Below are 21,187 nucleotides of genomic sequence, written 5' to 3' on the forward strand. Positions count from 1 at the left end.
TGGAAGGTGCAAGTGCTGAGAAAGAAAATTGGTAATAACACTTGTTCTACTATTCTGTGTTTCCCCTAGGTCTCCCGATAAAAATTGTACCTCACTTGTATGGGTAGGCCTAGTGCCAGCAACAGGAAACGGCCCAAAACACAACATTGATACATCAAAATATTCCATGCAAAACGGACCTGTTTTTTGCAAAGTGGGTAGCTGTGGCTTTTGGGCCCTACCTCAACCAGTCACCTAGGGAAACCTAGCAATCTTGTAAATTTTTAAAAAGTAGATACCCAGGAGAATCTAGGATGGGGTGACTTGTGCGGCTTTCACCAGGTTGTTTTACCCCAAATCTCTTGCAAACCTAAAACTTTGACTAAAAAACACATTCTCATATTTCTGTGAGGAAAGTTCTGGAATGTAAGGGGAGCCACAAATTTCCTACCACTCAGCGTTCCCCCATGTCTCCTGCTAAAAATGCTAACTCACTTGTGTGGGTGTGCCAAGAGCCTGCAACAGGGAAGGGGCCAAAACATACATCAAAATTATCTGTTGCAAAAAACCTTTGCAATGGGGGTACCTGCGCTTTTGGTCCCAGACTCGGCGGCCTTCTAGGTAAACCTACCAAACCCAGACATTTCTGAAAGCTAGACACCTGGGGGAGCCCAGGGAGGTATGGCCTGCCTGGATCCCCCAACGTTTTCTTACTCAGAATCCCCTGCAAACCTCAAATTTAGCTAACAAATCACATTTTCCTCACATTTTTGTGAGGGTTCACTGCACCAGGACAAATTTCCTACCACCAAGCATTCCCTTCAGTCTCCCAATAAAATTATGCCTCACTTGTGTAGGTGGTTCAAGTGCCTGGGACAGGGAAGGGCCAAAAAATGTATAAATTGAGGGGGAACCAAAACGGGTCCAAATGGGCAGTTTTTTTCATATGCTTTTATGCTGACACTGCTTTGGGCACCCACAGAAGTGGGGTAGAGGTTTTTTTTACAATACAGATGGGGCAACGCTGGGTGGTAGGAATATTGTGGATTCCTATGTATTTTGGAAGTTTCCATCACAGAAATGTAGGGAAAATGTCTGATTTCAGGCAAAGTTGAAGGTTTACAGGGTATTGTGGGTAAGAAAATGGTGTGGGTGCATGTTAAGCACACCACCCTGGACTCCCACAGATATGTAGGTTTCAGAAGTGTGTGGGTCTAGTAGGTTTTTCCAGGTGGCAGCATACCCAAAAAGTCCAAAAAGTGCAGCAGAGCATAATTGCAGGTGGGACGATACTGGGAGTTAGCCAAGCTTTCTTGGCCCATATGTAAAATCAAAACCCAAAAGAGTAAACTGTCCTCTTGTTTGTAATTGTGATGAGATGCTTTAGTTGGCAGGTGGGACAGAAAGACTGTTGCCTACTTTAGTTTGGATGGGGGCATTGCAATACCCATTCTGAGAAGTCCACGCCCCTAAATGAATTTTTTTTAAAACAATGCCAATTGGGCCTTCTGCTCCCACGGGGGCAGAAAGAAAGTCAATTTTTGGAAGTGGTGGGGGCGTTACAATTCCCATTCAGGGCAGCCCCACCCCTAGATATATATAAAAATGAATCCCTGGTTACTAGTGGGCAATAAGACTGAATATGCCCTAAATTTAAAGGTGGGAGCAAAAGTATTTGCCCAAGGGGGCCCCCACCCCCTTGTGTCTAGTGTGTGGATCCCTGCTTGGGGATCACCATCCTGCGCTGGTGCCCAAGCAGGGAATCCACCAGGGAGAGGTATCATTGGGAAGAGGAGATTATCCCCTTTCCAATGGTACCTCTCCTGTCTGTCTTGGTGCTCCAGGGGCTGAGATAGCCTGCTGAGCACAAAGGCAGTGAAAGTGAATTGAGCTGATTGGCTCATTTCAATTTCGTTTTCAGTGAAATGAAGTCAGCGCGGCGCGCGCTGATCGTTATTTCACTGAAGACCTAGAACATCCTCAGGAGCTGGGTAAGCTATTCCTCAGCTCCCGTGGCTATTTTGGAAGAAAGGAAATCTCTCTGGTGCCATGCACCAGGGATTTTGAGCGCCATGTGTGTGGACGGCCAGGAGCCGTCCGACACACATGAGCACCATTGTGTGGGATGGCTCGCGGGCGCCCAACACATAAAAGGAGTTAATAACAATTATGTCAAGAACCCTAAACACAGGAGGCACACAGCAGAGGTGCCCCTAGCTGCCTTTTGTTTCCAATAGTTATGGAGTCATTTGAGGCGAAACTGAGATATTATAAGGTAATAATGCATTTTGAGTAATATACAAGATCATGATGAACTGTGGGTATGAAATAAATGAGATTAAATGCAAAGCCTTTAATTTGAAAACAATACAATGGTTAAATGACACCATACAATCAGCTATTGTATCATGCCATTCGTAGAATTGTATGGAGATGTGCTTAAGTCAACTATTAATCCATTTGGCAACAGTTTGGCTCTCTGCTTAGGAAATAAATGCAGTATGCATCTCAACTTTGGCTGCTTCTGGGCTGGGGACTTCCATTGTGTCCTGGATGGTGAGCTGGACAGAGCACCTGCCAGACAGTATTCTAAACTGAACAGGATAGCAGCCATGACTGAAGTTATGATTTGTAGATGTATGGAGGTCCAAGCACCAAAACTCTAGCTACTCTTCCACACACGGCACGTATAGCCGCCTTGACCGTATTCTAGTTGCTGGGCTGAACATGTACAAAATAGCCTTTGCTAAATGTTTGGGTAGACTTCTATCAGATCATGGTCACAGCTTGTGAACTGCACTTGGAGGTGAGGAGTAGTCCTCTGATGACTTGGAGACTGCCGTCCATCATTTTGATGGATGAAGTGTGCTGGGTGGCTTTATCTGAGGCAATTGGGCTACAGCAGACATGAGTGTGAATGAGTAGGAAGCGCTGAAGGCAGTGGTAAGAGGGGTGTGCTTGAGCAAAGTGTGTGGGGTGAAGAAGCAACTTCATCAGGACTTGGTACACTGGGAGGGAAGGCTAGGAGCTGCTCAGCAAGGGGAGGGACTCCTATAGCTGCCAAATGAGAGTTGCTAGACACCCAGCCTCGCTTGGGGGAAATATGAGACATATTGGACACATATACACTCAAAATGTATTTGCAGGGTGTGCACATGGAAGGGGACAAACCCAGCAAACTGCTCCCCTGGGTGCTGTGGAGAGAGAAGGAGACACCACCAGTGTGCTGCCTGCAGTGCTCAGGTGGCTATAAATGATATCTTCACTGAACATCTGCAGGGAGTGGGTAGGGAGGGGCCTGTTGGCGCATCTGATGCCATCCGAAGCAATGTGGTGGGTGACAGTGCACGTTGTGGAGCTTAAGGCCAATCTCACCCTGCAAGAAATTCAGGAGGCCCTGCATACACTGACAAGGGTAAGACACCGGAAGGGGAAGGCTTCCCTGCGGAATTTTATCAAGCTTTTCTTCCTCAACTTATGGAAAGGCTGCTGGAAGTGCCTAATGAAGTGCAGCAAGTAGTATCGCTCCCACCAACTATGCAAGACGGTGTGATCTGTCTGATCCCCAAGTCGGGAGGAGAGGCGACTGATCCAGCCTCATACCAGGCCCCTAACTGTGATTAATATGGACACTAAAGTTCTGTGTAGTGTGTTGGCTAGTAGATTGCAATTGATGATAAGCCAGCTGGTGAATAATGACCAGTGAGGGTTCATCCTAGGCCATAACACTGCCATAAACCTAAGGAGACTTACCCATGTCCTGCACTCGGTTAAGGATTGTGATGATGAACTCGCCCCTGCTGCGATTAATCTGGAGAAGACATTTGACACCCTAGTTTAGTCCTACTTGATGGAAGTCTTTAGACAGATGGATTTTGACCTAAACATTTGTGGCAGGGTTCAATTGCTGTATATGGAACCAGTGGTGGGAGTGTGGCGGGTTGTGTGATATCAGATGCAAGGGTGGTGGGGCAAGGCACGAGATAGGGATGTCCTTTGTCACCTCTCCAGCTTGCCCTATCACTGGAGCCCTTGGCACTAAGGATTAGGAACAGTGGCGGCCCGTCCTTTAGGACGGAGGGGCCACGCCCCCCCACCTTTTGCCCCCCATGAAGAGTGTCTGTCAGGCTGAACAAAGGTCAGCCTGACAGACACTCTTCATGTTCAAGTCAGGCATCCAGGGGCAGATTTGCGCAGACTCCTGGCTGCCTGAGCTGAACTTTGCTGGGCTTAGGAGGTCACAGATCCTAGGGGCGTGACCTCCTCGTCCCAGCAAAGGTGCCTCGAGGCCCTCCCCCCGGTGACGAGGAAAGCGTCACCAATTGACACTCTCCCTGGGCGTTTCAGTTTAAGCCCTGAAGTGCCCAGGGCAAGTGTCAATCAGTGACACTTCGTCACAGAGTGGGGTGGGGTCAGCAGTCTCACTGACCCCATCCCACTCTGTGACGAGGCTGGGACTGCTGCCTTCCCTCATTGGCTGAGGGAAGGCAGCAGTCCCAACCCTCCTGGGACCTGAAGGCCGAAGGTAAGTGTGTGTGTGTTTGTATGTGTGTGATGTTTCAAAATGAATGTTTGGTGCGTGCGTGCATGTTTGAATGGTATGAGCGTTGTTAATGGATGTGCGTGCGTGTCTGTGTGTAAAAGAATGAGTGTGTGTGTGTGTGTGTGCCCCGCCTGCCCCCCTCCCTCCTAAAGCTGCCGGCCGCCACTGATTAGGAGGGACTTGTGTTGCTGGGGGATTGGGTCGCAGAGTTGATACACTTGGTCTCCCTGTATGCCAGTGATACCCTTTTCTACCTTTGGGAGCCCTGGGCCGCGCTGATGCACTTGATGCATCTGCTTGACAAGTACAGGGAGATATCTGGTCTCCAGATTGATGAACACAACAGTCTTCTTTTCACCCTGGGTAGCTTGGCCAGATGGGATAAGATAAGCCTCCTGCCCTGGAACTAAGGTGGAAAGTGGACTCCTTCTGTTATCCGGGCATCGAGGTTGAGTCGCAGCCACACTGCAATATGCCCTAAATATGAGGAGAGTGATAGAGGGGCTGTATGACTTGGTGAGCTTTTGGTGCATGCACCCACCCGCCATTATAGGATGGGTGGCAGTGGCTGCTGCAATGTCTATACTATCTCCAAAACACTCTTTGCCATTTGAGGCTGGGTGTCTTTAAGCAGCCAAACAGCATCTGTGTATCACTGGTATGGGCTGGAGAGCCCCCTATGGTGGCGTTGGAAACCCTTCAAATGGATCAGGAGCAGGGAGGCCTGGGGCTTGAGTTGTATTATTACATAGCACACATCCAGCATGTTGCTAAGTGGCTAACAGAGGAGGCCAACTGGGAGAAGTGCCTATTGACGGTTACATGTGGGGTGGAGCCCTTGTCGGTGCTGCTGATGAGGTTGGGTAGCCTAGGGCCTGAGATGCCCTACGTTGTTCTCCAGACTTCCCAGTTGTGGGAGCAGATTGTTAAAAGTGTTGTGAGGCACCCACTCTTTGGTAGGAACTTAAATATCTGTATCTCTTTCATCGTATCAACAGTACCACACAGGTGGCTGCATGGAGAGAAGGGGGATGCCAATTACTTTGGGACTTGTACCTAGGAGATTGATTTATCACCTTTCAGGAGGCAGAGGAAGCCTTTGGTGTTCAACTTGGGCAGTTCTTGCAATATGCTGAACTTGCTGGAACCACGATGGAGGTGTGGACAGACTTCCCCAGGGCCCCTCCTACAACACTTATCTTAGAAAGTATTTTGTAGATTGGTACTGGGCATTACCTGATTGCACTGACACACAGGGCATTGAAAGTGAATTATCCTCTGCCTAATTATGGAGCACACAAAAGTATACAAAAAAGTGATGGATGGAATGCTTGAATTAATTTCTGCCACTGCTAATTACGCTGGGCAGCATCCCAACCCATTGTTCTTTTGCACACTATGTCACCTCAGTTTTGACCCAGCTATATGCAAATCATTCTTGACCCTGCTCCAATCGAAACAGTCCAGCCCAAACTGCCAAGCAAGATCCTCCCTGAACCGGAACACAAGCAACCCCAGAATGGTTTCCACCTAGTTATGGACTAATCAGCCGGATAGGGTTGGTGGGGAACAGATGGGAGGAGGGTAGTCACAAGATGTAATGTATCTTTTGCAGTTGCAATTTGCGACCAGTATTTGTGCAACCAGTGTGGTATTTTGCAAACCGACCTATGTACTGATAGGCCGAGTTGCAAAATACCGAAACATAGTGGGTAGCAATTTGACCTACCTCAAGAATATTAACTACAAGAAGAGGACATTCACAGTGGTGGTGCCCTGCTAGTGATGGTGGCGGCATGCAGCACATCACTGTGTCTGTAAAAAGCAAACTTTTTAAATGCAGCCTTTTTTCGTCAAAGGAAACAGAAAGGCGCTTAAAAAGAAAAGTTTCTTTATTTGTTTAACAGGAGGCAGAGGTTCTATGGACCACTGCCTCCTCTTGAACAAACTTTTTTTTTTAAATTCACAGAGAAAGGGGTCCTCAAGGGGCCTCTTCACTTTTGCAACTGGATTACCACCTTCATTTCATGTTTTGCAGCAAATTTGGAATGCAGAATATTGATACATAGCTTACTGATTCAATATTTGGAAAGGATGCCTACAACAAGAGGCCCCTCTCAAATACCTAATCTATATCCATTTCTAAACACATGTAGCAATTCAGAAATACTTTTCTGAGTCACTAAATGCATTTTGTCCATAGAAAAATAGGATTTAACAGTCACAAACGTTTTAATTTACCAATTCAGAGGCGGAGACAGCCAAAATTAAGCAATTTTTTGCTTAAAAAACGGTGAGTCTCCTGTCTGATTTGGGTCTATTGGCATGTGTGCACAACTGATACCGGATAGCATATACAGCTAGAGCACTCATGATAACAGCGTAACTAGCAATACTTAGGCCCTCATTATGAACACGGCAGTGTTAACCGCCGTGTTCATGCTGGCGGTCATTTAACTGACCGCCAGCCCCCCTGGGACACTGCCAGCCGTATAATGTACACTTTGCTGGGCCGGCAGGTGAAAACATTGTTTCTGCCCGCCGGCCCAGCAGAATGCATGGCCGGGACATTGCCAGCCGCTCCACATAGAGCTGCCATCAATGTCTCTGTGCGGCGGGTGCAGCTGCACCCGTCGCGCAGATCACTGCCCGTAAATCGGGCAGTGACCTGCGCAATGGGGCTCTGCACAGGGGCCCCTGCACTGCCCATGCCAAGTGCATGGGCCCCCAGGGGGGCCCGGAGCACCCCTTCTGCCAGCCTTTCCCTGGCGGGGGAACCCGCCATGGAAAGGCTGGTGGCAGTAGAGATCATTATCCGAGGGGCAGCAGCGCTGCCATGTCGGATAATGATTCCCTCCACCGTCAGGCTGCCTGTCACAGGCAGCCTGGCGGTGGGCGGCCCTCCATGTGTACTTTATATGGCGGTTCAGCCCGCCACGCCATTGGCGGTCTTTTCACCCGCCGCCGGCACGGCGGGCTCAATCGCCGGGGATCATAATGACCCCTTTAATATCTGCTTTGACTCATTTGTAGTACGATCAGAAAAGTAGTTATGAGGGACATCGGGATAACTAGTACTATAATGCATACTGCAGGGGTGTATGGGCGTAGTTAGGAAACTATTAAAATTGGAGCACCTCTCTGAATTTATCCAGTGGAACTTGAAATGGAGGGAATGCTTTAGCTGGAAAACATAAGTGAAGTTCAAGCAGAAGGGCTAGCACACAAGGATATTACTCTGGGACCCTCAACAAGGAATACTACAGGTACAACACAGAAGTGTACATCAGAAAGCTGTTGGCTGTCAGGATTGTATGCCAGAATATCGCAAACAAAAATATTGAATCCTCAATGTCATTGACAAAAATATTGTCCCATTGGGTGTAGGTTTTATATAATTACCTCTCATATGGTGATATTTTTGTAAATGGTATTTGGAAATAGATTTTTGTGTTAGAAAGAAGGTATATGATCAGTATGGGGCTGTGAAGGTGGCAATGATTGTTACCCACAAATATTGTGACCCAGTTAGACACACCCAAGGATTAAAATAAGGTATCCTCTCATAGGAGACGTGAAAACAAAAAAGGATGTAGTAGATTCCACCGAAAACATAAAGTTAGTGATTGGATACGGACCTGATAAGCAAACTTGTACATCTAAATGACATCTGTAATTTAAAGATCACCAATAATAGTCTACTAGTCCTGACTCATCAACATTTCAAACACTATAGGTGTCAACCCTCAAGCTGAAATATGCCACTGTTACTGCTTTACTGAAAACCAGACGATCCTGGCTAAGATATTATTTGGCACAATTTATATCACTGGAATTGTGGTTCACCAGACAGTTCCCTACACTTTTGAATAATGGTTACTCACATAGGTACGTTCAGTCAAAACTTCTGTCCTCAGTAGGGTGTGGAGAACAGGTGATGGCTAGCCTAGACACTCATTCATACCATTACTATAGGAGTGCTCTGCTGACTTGAATACCATCAATCATGACAGACCACTTGACATACAGCAGTCTGTAGGGATAACCCTAAGTTGGTTTGTCTGCCTACTACAAGTGCCCCCTGTACAAGTCATATGTTGCCATTTACTTTCTAAATCATACAGAGAACCACAGAGCTTGAGCCTACTGATGGGCCAAAAAAGATAGTGCTGATGTTACATTATTCTAATGAGACTACTGGATTTGAGCGGCAGAATCGCCTGTGGTGTGGGAGACTGAGTCTAATCCACTACAGGTGTCACCTGTCGTCCCAATCCGGGTTTCTGGTTCCGGCTAACTAGCAGTGCTTCAACTCTACCTAAGAGCAGGGATGATTGGGCAGCCAAGCGCATGACACAATTGACTCCTCAGGGAAAGCGTGGTCACTCAGATCTCATCCGTTTCTCTCAGTTACATTAGTCTCACATACAAGGACAAACAGAGACAGTATATGTTTCAATAAGGTTTTAATAAAGCAATTGCATCATAGATAATAAAGCATATACTGCAATAACCAGGATGATAAAGAATGACAGAATCAAAATTGTGACAAGGAGAGTGAAGCATAGAAATAACGCTACCGTATTGTCTGTAGAGACATTAGACTAATTCCTACCTAGGCTATATTAGAGCACATCATGTTAAGCTCTAATTCTGCCCTTCAGGTTCCCCTGGGAAGACATCATCCCCCATACGTGAGCAAAGGCCTGAAGTCTGCATAAGCAGCTGTAGCGAAGCGTTCAGCAATCAGCATACAGTCATGGTCATCTGGCTGGAATCTCCCTCTGACGTGAATGGAACAGGGAAGTGTTTTTTATAATAAAACAGCTGATGTTCTGAGAAAATTTCCCTACCTAAGGATGTGTATGTTTCTATGAATATCAGAGACAAAGCGTTACCTCGTTTACCGGCAACGTATCTTACTGCAGCCTTGAGAGAAGCACAGAGTGATCAAAATGTCTTGTTTAAGAATGCAGTGCTGACCTAGGCAAAGAACAGCTAGATGGAGAGAACTAAAACAAGACCACAAATGTGGCTATTGTTAAAATAATAAATGAAGCTGAATAAAATATATCTAGGGTAAAGTGCACAGCTGCAGGTCTAGTGTGCTAAAATAACATGCATGGAGCTATAACTAAATTGGCTACACAACAATGTTGTGGATTTCAACAGATACTGGTGCGGAGTCCATTTATCTAAATAAAAAAGGTCAGAGGAAAATTACAGCAAACAAATCCACTCAACTGAACTATTAACAGTGAGCCAACCTCAAAATGTGCATGCTTCAAAACTACCTTAGAACTGTCCTGGTCCCTTTAGCCTGGGATGGTGGTAATGCCATGCTCACTGGCATCTCTGTCTCTGAGCTAATCAACTGAAGAGTGTCTTTCATGAAGGGAGACTGGTAACATGTGAGCAAACATCCCCACTGTAAAATATACTCCGCTGGCTTCCACTTCCAGCTTGCATCGCCCCTGAGACCAGGGCCCAGATTTATGGGCATTATGGTGCAGGGAAGCTGTTAGAAATGGGGTCTTGTGGTTGGCAGTCAGGTTACCCCCTGTCCAGGCAAGGACCCTCTCTCTAGTCAGGGTAAGTCACACACAATCCAAATTAACCTGTGCCCACCCTTTGGTAGCTTGGCACTGAGCAATCAGGCTTAACTTAAAATGCAATGTGTAAAGTAGTTGTGCAATAAATCATGCAATAACACAGTATAACACCACAAAAATACACCACATAGGTTTAGAAAAATGTATAATATTTATCTGATCAACTGCTGGTGAAAACGATCAAGATTTGATAAGTACACGTTGAAATATCACTTTAGAAAATTTTAAAAAGAGTCTTAAGTTCTTAAAAGCAATAAGTGTCTCTTGCAAGCACAAAATACCTGGTTTGCGTCTAAATTATTTGCAAGGGGCCACAGAGGAGGAGATGCATGGAAAACGGGGAGGTGTGTGTCGGTTTGTCCTGGTGCACACAGACGATGCGTCAATATTTTTCACGCAGCCAGGGCCTTGAGTCAATTTCCAGCGTACGGACTTGGATCCTCTTCGGGTTGCGGGGTATTTGAACGCCCAGGGGACAGAGCAGAGAAATCCTGGGTGTGCAGGACGAAGTCACAGGAGCTGTGTCGATCCGGTGGGCGATGTGGGGAAATTCCTGTTGCACGGCAGGCGCTGCGCAATTCTTCTCGCAGGAAGTCAGGCTGTGTTGGCTATGCGCTGATCCAGAGGGCCGTGCGTCGAAGTTCCAGTCGCAATGCTGGCACTGCATCCATCTCTACTCGGGGTGCCGGGCTGCGTCGTTTCAGTTTGGCGTGCAGGTATTTTCTCACTGCGATGAAGGCTGTGCGTCAAATTTTCACCCCACAAGGAGTTCTTTTGCAGAGATGAAGTCTTTTTGGCCCTGAGACTTCAAGGAACAGGCGGCAAGCTCAATCCAAGCCCTTGGAGAGCACTTCTCAGCAGAGGGCAGCAGTCCTTTGCAGAAAAGCAGTCAGGTGAGTCCTTTGGGCAGTCAGGCAGCTTCTCTAGGCAGGTTGCAGGTTCTGGTGCAGAGTTTTTTTCCCAGGAAGTGTCTTGTCAAGAAGTGTCTGAGTTGGTAGGGTCAGAGGCCCTGTTTAAATACCCGAATGTGCCTTTGAAGTGGGGGAGACTTAAAAGAGTGGCTTAGAAGTGCACAAGGTCCCCTTTCAGTTCCATCCTGTCTGCCAGGGTCCCAGTAGGGGGTTTGGCAGTTCATTGTGTGAGAGCAGGCCACTATCATTTGACATGTAAATGTCAGGCCTTCCACCCTCCCAGACCAGGAAGACCTATTCAGTATGCAGATGTGTGCAGGTGTGACTGAGCATCCTGTGTTTGGGGCTTTCTGAGTGAAATGCACAAGAGAGCTGTCAACTAACCCAGCCAGACATGGATTGGAGACAGGCTGTAAGGCACAAAAGGATTTGAGTGTACAGAAATGCTCACTTTCTAAAAGTGGCATTTCTAGAATAGCAATATTAAATTCAACTTCACCAATAAGCAGGATTTTCTATCACCATTACGGCCATACTAAATGTGACCTCCTTTCGGATCGGAATCTACCACTCAAACAGTATATGAGGGTATCCCTAATGCTATCCTATGAAAGGAGCAGGCCTCACAGCAGTGTAAAAACGAATTTAGGAGTTTTACACTACCAGGACATATAGAACACACATGTTCCTGTCCTGCCTTTTTCCTGCATAGCACCCTGCCCTATGGGTTACCTAGGGCTACCTTAGGGGTGACTTATATGTAGAAAAAGGGGAGTTTAAGGCTTGTCAACTACTTTCAAATGCCAAGTCGAAATGGCAGTGAAACTGAACACACAGGCCCTACAATGGCAGGCTTGAGACATGGTTAGAGGGCTACATATGTGGGTTACAAAACCAGTGCTGCAGCCCACTATTAGCATTTAATTTACAGGCCCTGGGCACAGGTAGTGCACTTGACTAGGGACTTACAAGTAAATTAAATAAGCCAATTGGGCATGAGCCAATGTTACCATGTTTTATGGAGAGAGCATTTGCACTTTAGCACTGGTAAGATGTGTGCTGAGTCCTATAGTCAGCAACAATGAGGTCAGAAAAAGAGAAGGAGGAAGGCAAAAAGTTTGGGGGTGACCCTGCAGAAAGGCCATTTCCAACAGCAGCGCAGAAAGTCACCTTGTTGCGCTGCCGTGCATCACAGGGAAAGGGCAGGAATTTGGCATATTTATCAAATATGGCGCATGCCTGTTCTTTCCATTTTGGCAGTCTAGTACCATGGTACCAAGGTGCCTGTGTTGCATACAAAAACAGTCCTGTGAGGCATTTTGCTCTTTCTATTTGTGTGTCAGAATGAAGCACACAGATAAAGAGGAAAGAAGAGATACTGATATTTCTCCTTGTTGCGCCTCCCCTGGGGAGGCATATGGTTTTGGCGCATCCCCAGTTTTACAACATCCTGTAAATCTGGGGATGCATCAAAATCTATGGGAGTTGCCGGGGAGCACCCACTGCAACACTCATGGAATGCCTACCCAGGGCAGAGAGCGCAATGCAGAGACTTGCACTGCGTTGCCCTACTCCAGATTTATGAGCCCACTCAAAGCCTCGCAAAGTGGCTTTGTGTGGCTTCACAAATCTGACTGACAGCCTTATGTCACACATGTACCACTTTGCATGGTGCAAACATGTGACACAGCTCTCTTAAATATACCCTCTGGTGTATTACATGTATGCAGTGACCTCCAACAAGCTGCCCTATCTGTGAGACAAAAACGTCATCTTTGGAGGCCAATGAAACTCAGAAAACCTTGATTTAGAAGATGCCTTCTCACGCTGCAAACATAGGATGTGCAGTAACATCCAACCAGGGATCCAACTCAATCTTCCCATTCCTTCACTACAAAAAGAGAATGTGATCCTTTTACTGAAATTTTCAGTGTACAATGTGTATGGATGTGTGTACTGAAAGACGTTTGCATTCATTTCCTTTGAGTGGAGTGAACAGTTTCTCATTGCTGGCTCCAGCAGCTTGTTCTATTGAACGTCATTGCTGTGAGCAAGTGGTGTAACATGTTTGAGCAAACTTTTTGAGAGTGGTTTGAAGTCTTGTGTTGTTTGACGATAGGAATGTGCAATTCATGATATCCGTAATAAGTAGAACCACCTGGTATGTCTCCACTGACACTTTAAGAGAACAACTCACCTTGTTGGGGATCTTGTCTTTGCCTTTTTCAGCATATACAGTGTTATCATTCCTTCCTGAAAGGCAATAGCTGGAAATGTGATGGACATGGGAGAGTGATAGTGGCTCTGTGATGCGATTTTAGATAGGGGAAAGTTATGTACTGGTTGACAGTGGGGAGGAAATTGTGTACCTGGGCCAGATCTCGGAGGAAAGGCATGTTGTCTGGTCTCTATAAGGAGTGGAATAGTGGGCAAAAAAACTATGAACTGAAATGAGGCCCAGAGAAATTGCCAGTGGGTGAGAATTGTGCATAAATTAAACACATCACCTTTGTGTTTCAGAACAAAGGAGAGGGTTATTACACACTGTAGAGCGAAATAAGAACTAAGGGTCTGATTTAGAGTTTAGCAGACAGATTTAGGCCATCTCAAACTTGACGATATCCTGTCCACCATAATATGAATCCATTATATCCTATAGACATCGTAATAATATGGCGGACGGGATATCCTTCACTTTTGTGATGGAGTAACCCCATCTGCCAAACTCTAAATCAGGCCCTATGATCCTTATCATTTGGAACTAGAGAGAAAGATCCTGAACTTGTAGAGTGATACATAGACCTTGCATTACAAACAGAAGGGGAAAGTGATGTGATTCTAAATGAAAGAAAACCCTCTCTTTGGAAAAGAAGGATGGCCCTTCATATTTAACTTAGAAATATTGGTTTAGGAAGATGTGAATTGGAAAGAATATTTTTTCCAACATTATTGAAATGTATTGAAAGTAGGTTCATGCAAGCTTTTCATTTAATGGTTCCATGAAACTTATAGTGCATACTTGCACTGGATGAAATCACCAGATCAACTTATTTTCCTGAGATCATTGAGTGCACTTGGATTGAAATGTAGCCTTTCTTGAAGGAGTTAAGGATTAGAGTCCAAACCACATCCATTCTGGCTCTCCGGTGCACTCAAAAACGCTGCCAGCTTTCTCTACAGTGACAGCAATTCAGAGACACTGTTTTCAGTGAAGAGTAGCAGACAGAGACAAAATACCCCTTTTTATGCTTTGTTTTTCTTATTTGTAGCTGGATCTACTCTATTTCAGCTCATGAAGCTGTGATATCAGTGGATCTTTATAAGTATTGGTAAAGAAAAGTGTATCCCCGCCCTTTTGTTTTTAATTGTATTGTTTCCGTGCCAGGACTGTCAACTAATGTTTTACTTGTGAGCCCCAGGACATCAGAGGCAAATTATATTTTGACCCCCCAATGTTGAGGCCTAATAGCCCCTGTCTACCACATGGCCTCCAAACAGGGTCAGACAGAGAGGCATGACCTATAAGAACTTATCATTATTTAGATCTCATTTTTATGAATTATTATTGATAATAATATTGTATTACTTTTCCCTAGGTGATTCACCAATTACACATGGTGATGAATCCTTGTAAATGTCTTATTGTAAGTAAAATGTGTCTTTCTACTGAGAGTATAGTTTTCCAAGTCTGAGCTATCACTTCAGTAAATGTGGAATTTAATGGGACTCAAGCCACCAACCCTCCACGGGCAATAGGGATATCTGTATTAGTTGTACATGTGGAAGCCTTGACATGCATACAGAGATTCTAAGCTCTCAGTTGCAGAAATATTTATTTAAGATTAAACAGAAACTTCTGATTTACACAATCAAAAATCAAGACATTTAAATAATGTTCAATCAGGAGAGTTGCCATGTATTGCATTCAGTTGAAATGGAAATGATTATACAGAAATCGATATTCATAAGCTACACTGGTGCTTTCATCGGTTTGGTTGTAGTAATCAGACGGGTACACATGCCGATAGCTTCTCAATGCTCTTTATACAGCAGGCGTGCGGGTGTGATTCATCCTCGGCGTATCCAAAGACCTGCACTTCACATGGTGTCAAATACTCCAGTTTACCTCTAATGATAATATTCACATAGCGTCCAATCATCCCATTGCACTGAAATGTCCGTGTTTCTCCAGAGGTCATTGAAGTAATAATTGCACACCTAGAACGAGAAAAGATAAGGAGCAGGGGAATGTAAATAAAATGGTAGAATATAAAGGTTTCCACATGAGGGAATGATCAGTTGAACATGTGCTGCAGATCATCCCCAGAAACCAGCTCTAAGACACAGGTAACAAGAGCGCCTTCGCATTATTAATGACAAAAGTTCAGAGCTACTAATGACGTTGTTGCAGAGGTGACTGAATAAAATACTTTGCAGGATTACTAGTGATAACCACTCAGATGTATGTCACAAAGTATCATCATGCCAACACATCATTTCCAGATTATTGACTAGTATAACATTACGAAAATATGTATTTAATCCCAATTATAGATTTACTGCTCTTAACTCCATATTTATGTACTTCGAAGATACATCTATCATCAAAACAAATAGATGTGGATTTAATAATGGAAATAAAATAAAACATCTGTAATCACTTAAGTTCATGATATTGTGGTAGTTGATATTCTGGGTACAGTATTTTTGCTGACAAATATTTTAAACTCAGTTTTCTAGTAGGATGCCAATCACCCCAACGCATAACACAGGATTACTAACAGCAGTGACAGGAAAAGCTTCATCAGTATAAAATGCCTTTACTTGACTAATGAGATACCAGTCACAATAAAATTCGAAGAGCAGTTTTCAATATGTTTTGAATTTGTAACCATTTCGTTTTTAAACATCAGTTCCTCTGAATATGTGTTTTTCTATCAAATATGCACTTTATATATGAGGTTAACATGGTCAACGGAAAGTTTGTCTTTTTATGGAAATTGTTCGCCTCAAAAATCAGCTTAAATGCATGGTCCACATCTGTCAGCTTGTGAATGTCCTAGTACAAATGCATCACACTGACATACTAGGCTCTGCTCCAGACATTAATATCACAAGTCAGGGATGCCCACCATAATGTCAAACATGCCTACATCATGAAAATGATGCTCACCATTATTTTAGGGCCACAATTGTACCATGGCTTCCCACCTTAATGCTAAGAACCACCACATCATGTCCGTCATTAGTCCAAGGATGGCCACAAGTATGTGATAGATGGCCTAATTTAGGCCAAGTACAATCACAGTATGGCAAAGATTGTTGCCATAAGCCATGACTAGTCCAATTATGTCATTCAGATGTCAAGATCTGCCATTACTGTGCCAGTAGCAACATGACGTTGTTTTGGGTTCCCAGACACAAGGAATGGCTTCCAGGGTGAGGCAGTGGTTTTCAAGGAGGGCCTCAGCACTAGCCACATACACCACACATACAGAATGGCACACATGTGCATATGTATCCACAGAGAAATATTTAAACACATGCACATACTCACATGTATACACCACTCCCACCATCTAGAACAAAGAAAGCTATTACCTGTTTCCATTCTAAGGTCAGCCTCTGCTCTCCATGGTGACAAGGCTGCAAACTCACAATTTCATTTCAAGACCGGAGGCTACCATCATGCATAAATATCTTTTAATGCCACTTAAGCAGCACCTTCAAAGAACATCTACTCAACAACAATCCAGATCTAGAACACAATTGTCCATAAGTAGTTTCCTCTTAGAATACTCTTCCTCTTTTAATTGCTGCTCTTGGAAGAGATAAGTACCTTTATTATATATTTTTAAATGTCAATGTAATGTAGTTTAAGATTATTTTATTAGAAATTTGGAAAATGTTGAGGTTTTAACTGTGTAGTTTCATTACACTTCTAATATTTAGAAACTGCCACTGTATATTGTTTACATTTAGGTGTGTGTGAGAAAAGGCCTCTTTTTGACACGGTTAGCCTCCACTTTTTGCCTGATGTTGATGTAGCTTAGAAATTGTAGTGCCCAGGGCCCCTGCTAACCAGGTTCCTTGGGCCAGAGTTCTTTCCCTAAAACTGTTGTGATAACTCTTTTTATTTAAATCCTCAAATGCTCAGAATACATGATATATCAACATCATAATATAGTTTACACGTTGCTTTTCAGAGGAAGAAAGGTATAATATTGCAATCTGACATATCAGTAAGTTAGGTCATTTATTGATCATCATGCAGTCTCTCTGTGATCATGCATCAGTAGAACCAAAGATCCCAGCCCATGCACCCATGAGGTACCTCGCCATACACTATGACGCATATGTGTTCATATACCTCCATCTCTACGCCAGGGGGACCACATTTGATCATATTTCTTGACACAGCCCCGGCCTTTTTAGATCTCCTCTTTGACCAGATGATACCCATCCATATTATATTTCCATTCTCTAATTGAAGGGGGCTCACTTGCTCCCCATGCTTTGGCTATGTCCCTTTTGGCCATAGCCGCTGCTAGTCTCAACCATGTTGTTTGGTGTCTGGGCCAATTTTCCTCCCCTGTAGTGTTTAGGATGTGGCAGCTGGCCTCCATCGGCACCACCAGCCCTGTCACTTGGGTCAGTTCTGCTGCTGCGTGGGACCAGAAATCCTGAATGATTGGGCAACTCCATAATGTGTGAAAAAGGTCTCACCAGGCTACACCCCCTACCACACAGATTAGAATCACTGCGGCCCATACGATGTAGTAAGGATTTGGAATAATATACCCTATGTAAAAGCCTTAGCTGTATGAGGCGAAATCGGGCCCAGATCCCCACCTCGCGGGGGCTCTACAGGGCTTCCTGCCAGTCTTCATCACTAGTGGGACCTGTGTCTCCTTCCCAGGCCTCTTGAAGTGTACGCAAACAGTCTGATGTGTTATTCAGTTTCTTTTTAGAAATCAGTGATACTGCCTTGCCTGGAAGTGGCTCCAGTAGCATTCTGTCTTCTAATGGGGATGTATCTGGGGCGGTTTCCTCTTCTTTTATGTGGCGTCGGAGTGCATGCCTCATCTGGAGGTATTTATATCTCGAGTCTGCCATGGAATATTCAGTAAGGAGCTCTTCAAAGGAAATACATCTCCCATTTCTCTATACATCCCCCAGCCGCTCTATACCTATGAGACTCCATCTTTTGAAGCCTTCCAACCTTCCCACTTCGCACAATTGGTCACTAGTCCAAACTGTTGTTGCATTCGTCAGCGTGTTCACCCATCCAATAGTCTTTGTCACCTCTCTCCATGCTTGGCTGTGGCTCTGGTATGCAGGGGAAGCCCTGCTTCCTTTTTCTTAATATACAATATTGCCGCTCTATCTGCTCTGTATGCTGGTTCTTCACTATTTGCATATACCCACTCACTCACTGCGATCAACTGGGCTGCCCAACAGTAGGCCTGAATATCCAGGATCGCTAATCCTCCTTCATAGACCCCTCTCTGGAACTTATGTAATGCAATACGCAAGCTGCCCCCGTCCCAGAGAAGAATGCGCCTTTCACTGTTGATTTTGTTAAAGAACTGTTTAGGCACTGGATATGGAATGTTTTGAAGGACATACAGTAGTTGAGGGAGGGCCATCATTTTAAGCAGGGCCGCGTTACCCATTAGGGATATCGGAAGTGTTCGCCAATGCGACACATCGTCCCACAATCGGTCCAATTGTGGGCATAAATTTCTGTTAAGAAAAGCCTCAGGGTTCCTTATGATATAAATTCCCAGATATGTAAATTCTTCCTCATTCAGGGGCATCCCACATCCGGGTGGCAAATGGCTTTCTCCTCCAGTCAGCGGGAAGGCCTAGGATTTTTCCCAATTTATTTGATATCCCGAATATTGTCCAAAGGTGTGTTTAATTTGCAGTAGCCTGTCCACTGAACAATGTGGTTTTGTGACGTAGAGTAAAACATCGTCTGCGTATAGGGAGATCCATGCTTCCCAGTTGTTCCCTTCCCTGATTCCCCATACGAGTGGATCCTGTTGTATCCACTTGGCCAATGGCTCCATGACCAAAGCAAATAGGAGCGGGGATAGTGGACATCTCTGCCGCGAACGCGAGTCTGCTCCATTGACTTTGACCCTGGCCCTTGGATCATGGTATGTTAATTTGACCGACGAGCAGAACTCAGTGCCAAAACCCAATCTAGTAAGTACTGCAAAGAGGAAAGGCCATTCTATATTATCAAAGGTCATTTTCGCGCCCAGTGATAATACCATAGCAGTCTCTGCCTCTGATGCCTGCGTCGCATACAGAATCCCTTATAGTCTTTGAAGATTAAGGCCCTCATTTTAACCTCGGCGGTCTTTTTGCAAGACTGCCGAGGTACCGCCGTGCTGAAGACCACCAGTGAAGGCGGTTTTCCGCACAGTGTATTATGACTGCTGGCAGCCCTCCGTCCTGGCAGCCATACTGGCAGTCGGCGGGGAAGTGGAGGCTGCTCCAGCTCCACCGCCACATCATCAGAACACCGCCCACTGAATCACCTTTCATGATTCGGTGTGGCGGTGTTCTGGTGACGGGGAGGTGGCGGCGGAGCAGCCCCCATGGATCCCGTTCCCTCCCGGAGGATCACCGGACCAGGTAAGGTGATCGTCCGTTAGGGGAGGGGGGTGGAGGGGGGGGTTGCGTGCGTGCATGTGGGTGTGCATGTGAGTGTGTAGAGGGGGTGTGTGAGTGCGTGTATTCATGCGGGGGGTGTGTTGGGTGTTTGGAAAATGTGTTGTTGTCTGTCTGTTTGTATGTCTGTGTGTATGTGTGCATGTATGTCTGTGAGTATGTGTGCATGTATGTCTGTGTGTGTGTCTGTTGGAATGTCTGTTTGTATGTGTGCGGGTATGTGTAGTTGTAGTGTATGTGTGCGTGTAGGGGGTGTGTGTGTCAATGTTGGGGGGGTGGGGAGGGGGGTCCTGCCACTTTTTGCGGGGGGTACAGGGGTCAGAGGTGTGGGGGGAGGACCCTGGGGTGGGGGAGGGGGGCAGGGGAGACCCCTATCAGTGCCAGGGAAGGAATTCCCTGGCACTGATAGTACCTACCACCTTGCGGTGTAGTGACGGCCGCTGGTCTGGAGACCGAAGTCTCCAGCTCAGCGGTCGTTACCACCCTGGCGGTCGGAGTGGAGAAGTGGCGGTTTAGCATGGCAGTCACCCCCATGCTTGTAATGCCATTTTTTGTTTCTGCCGGCCTGTTGGCGGTATTACCGCCATTTCTCCACCGACCGCCAGGGTAGTAATGATGGCCTAAGTCTGGTGCTCCTATTTGGCATAAAGCCAGACTGGTCCGGGTGCACCAAACTTGTTATAACTAGCTGGAGTCTTTTACTCAAAGTATTTGCAAGAACTTTCACTTCTAGGTTAATTAGTGATATAGGTCAGTAGGAGCTACATGACGTTTGCGGCTTGCCTTTATTATGTATCACTACAATCGTGGCTTCTCACAGGTCTGGTGGGAGGTATCCTACTGTTTTGGCCTCCTGGAACATAGCCAACATGTGTGGGGCCACTACGCTTGTGACACATTTATATAGCTCGACTGGTAAGCCGTTAGGGCCCGTCGCCTTACCCGACTGTAACCTCCCGATAGCCTCTCGTACTTCCTCTACTGTCAGTTCCTGCTCCAGTGTTGCTCTATCTTCTGCCGATAAGAACTGGAGCTGGAGATCTCGCAGGAGTTCCCCACAGTCCCCTTCCGTGCGAACAGTCCTGGAGGCGTAAATCTGCTCATAATATGCGGCGAATGCCTCTGCTATTTCTGGGCCTGAGGTGAACCTCTCCTTCCCCTCCCCCCCTAGTTCTGCCACCCAGTTGCGACCCATGTCCCACCTCTCTAGCCACACTATCAATTTACCCGCCTTGTCTCCCACATCAAATAGTTGTCTCTGCACTGCCAGAGTGTTTCCTAGCTGTGTTTTCGGCCAAGTCTTTAAGCTCTCTCTGTTTGAGCCGAAGTCTGTGGCAGCGGTCTATGTTCGATTCTGTACTTCCTGTCATCTGTTTTTCCAAGTCTACGATCTCTCTCTCTATTGTATCATACTTAAGTCGTTTCTCCTTATTTACTCCCCCAATCACTGCCTGGGT

Source organism: Pleurodeles waltl, chromosome 5, assembly GCF_031143425.1.
Source record: "Pleurodeles waltl isolate 20211129_DDA chromosome 5, aPleWal1.hap1.20221129, whole genome shotgun sequence".
Taxonomy (NCBI): Eukaryota; Metazoa; Chordata; class Amphibia; order Caudata; family Salamandridae; genus Pleurodeles; species Pleurodeles waltl.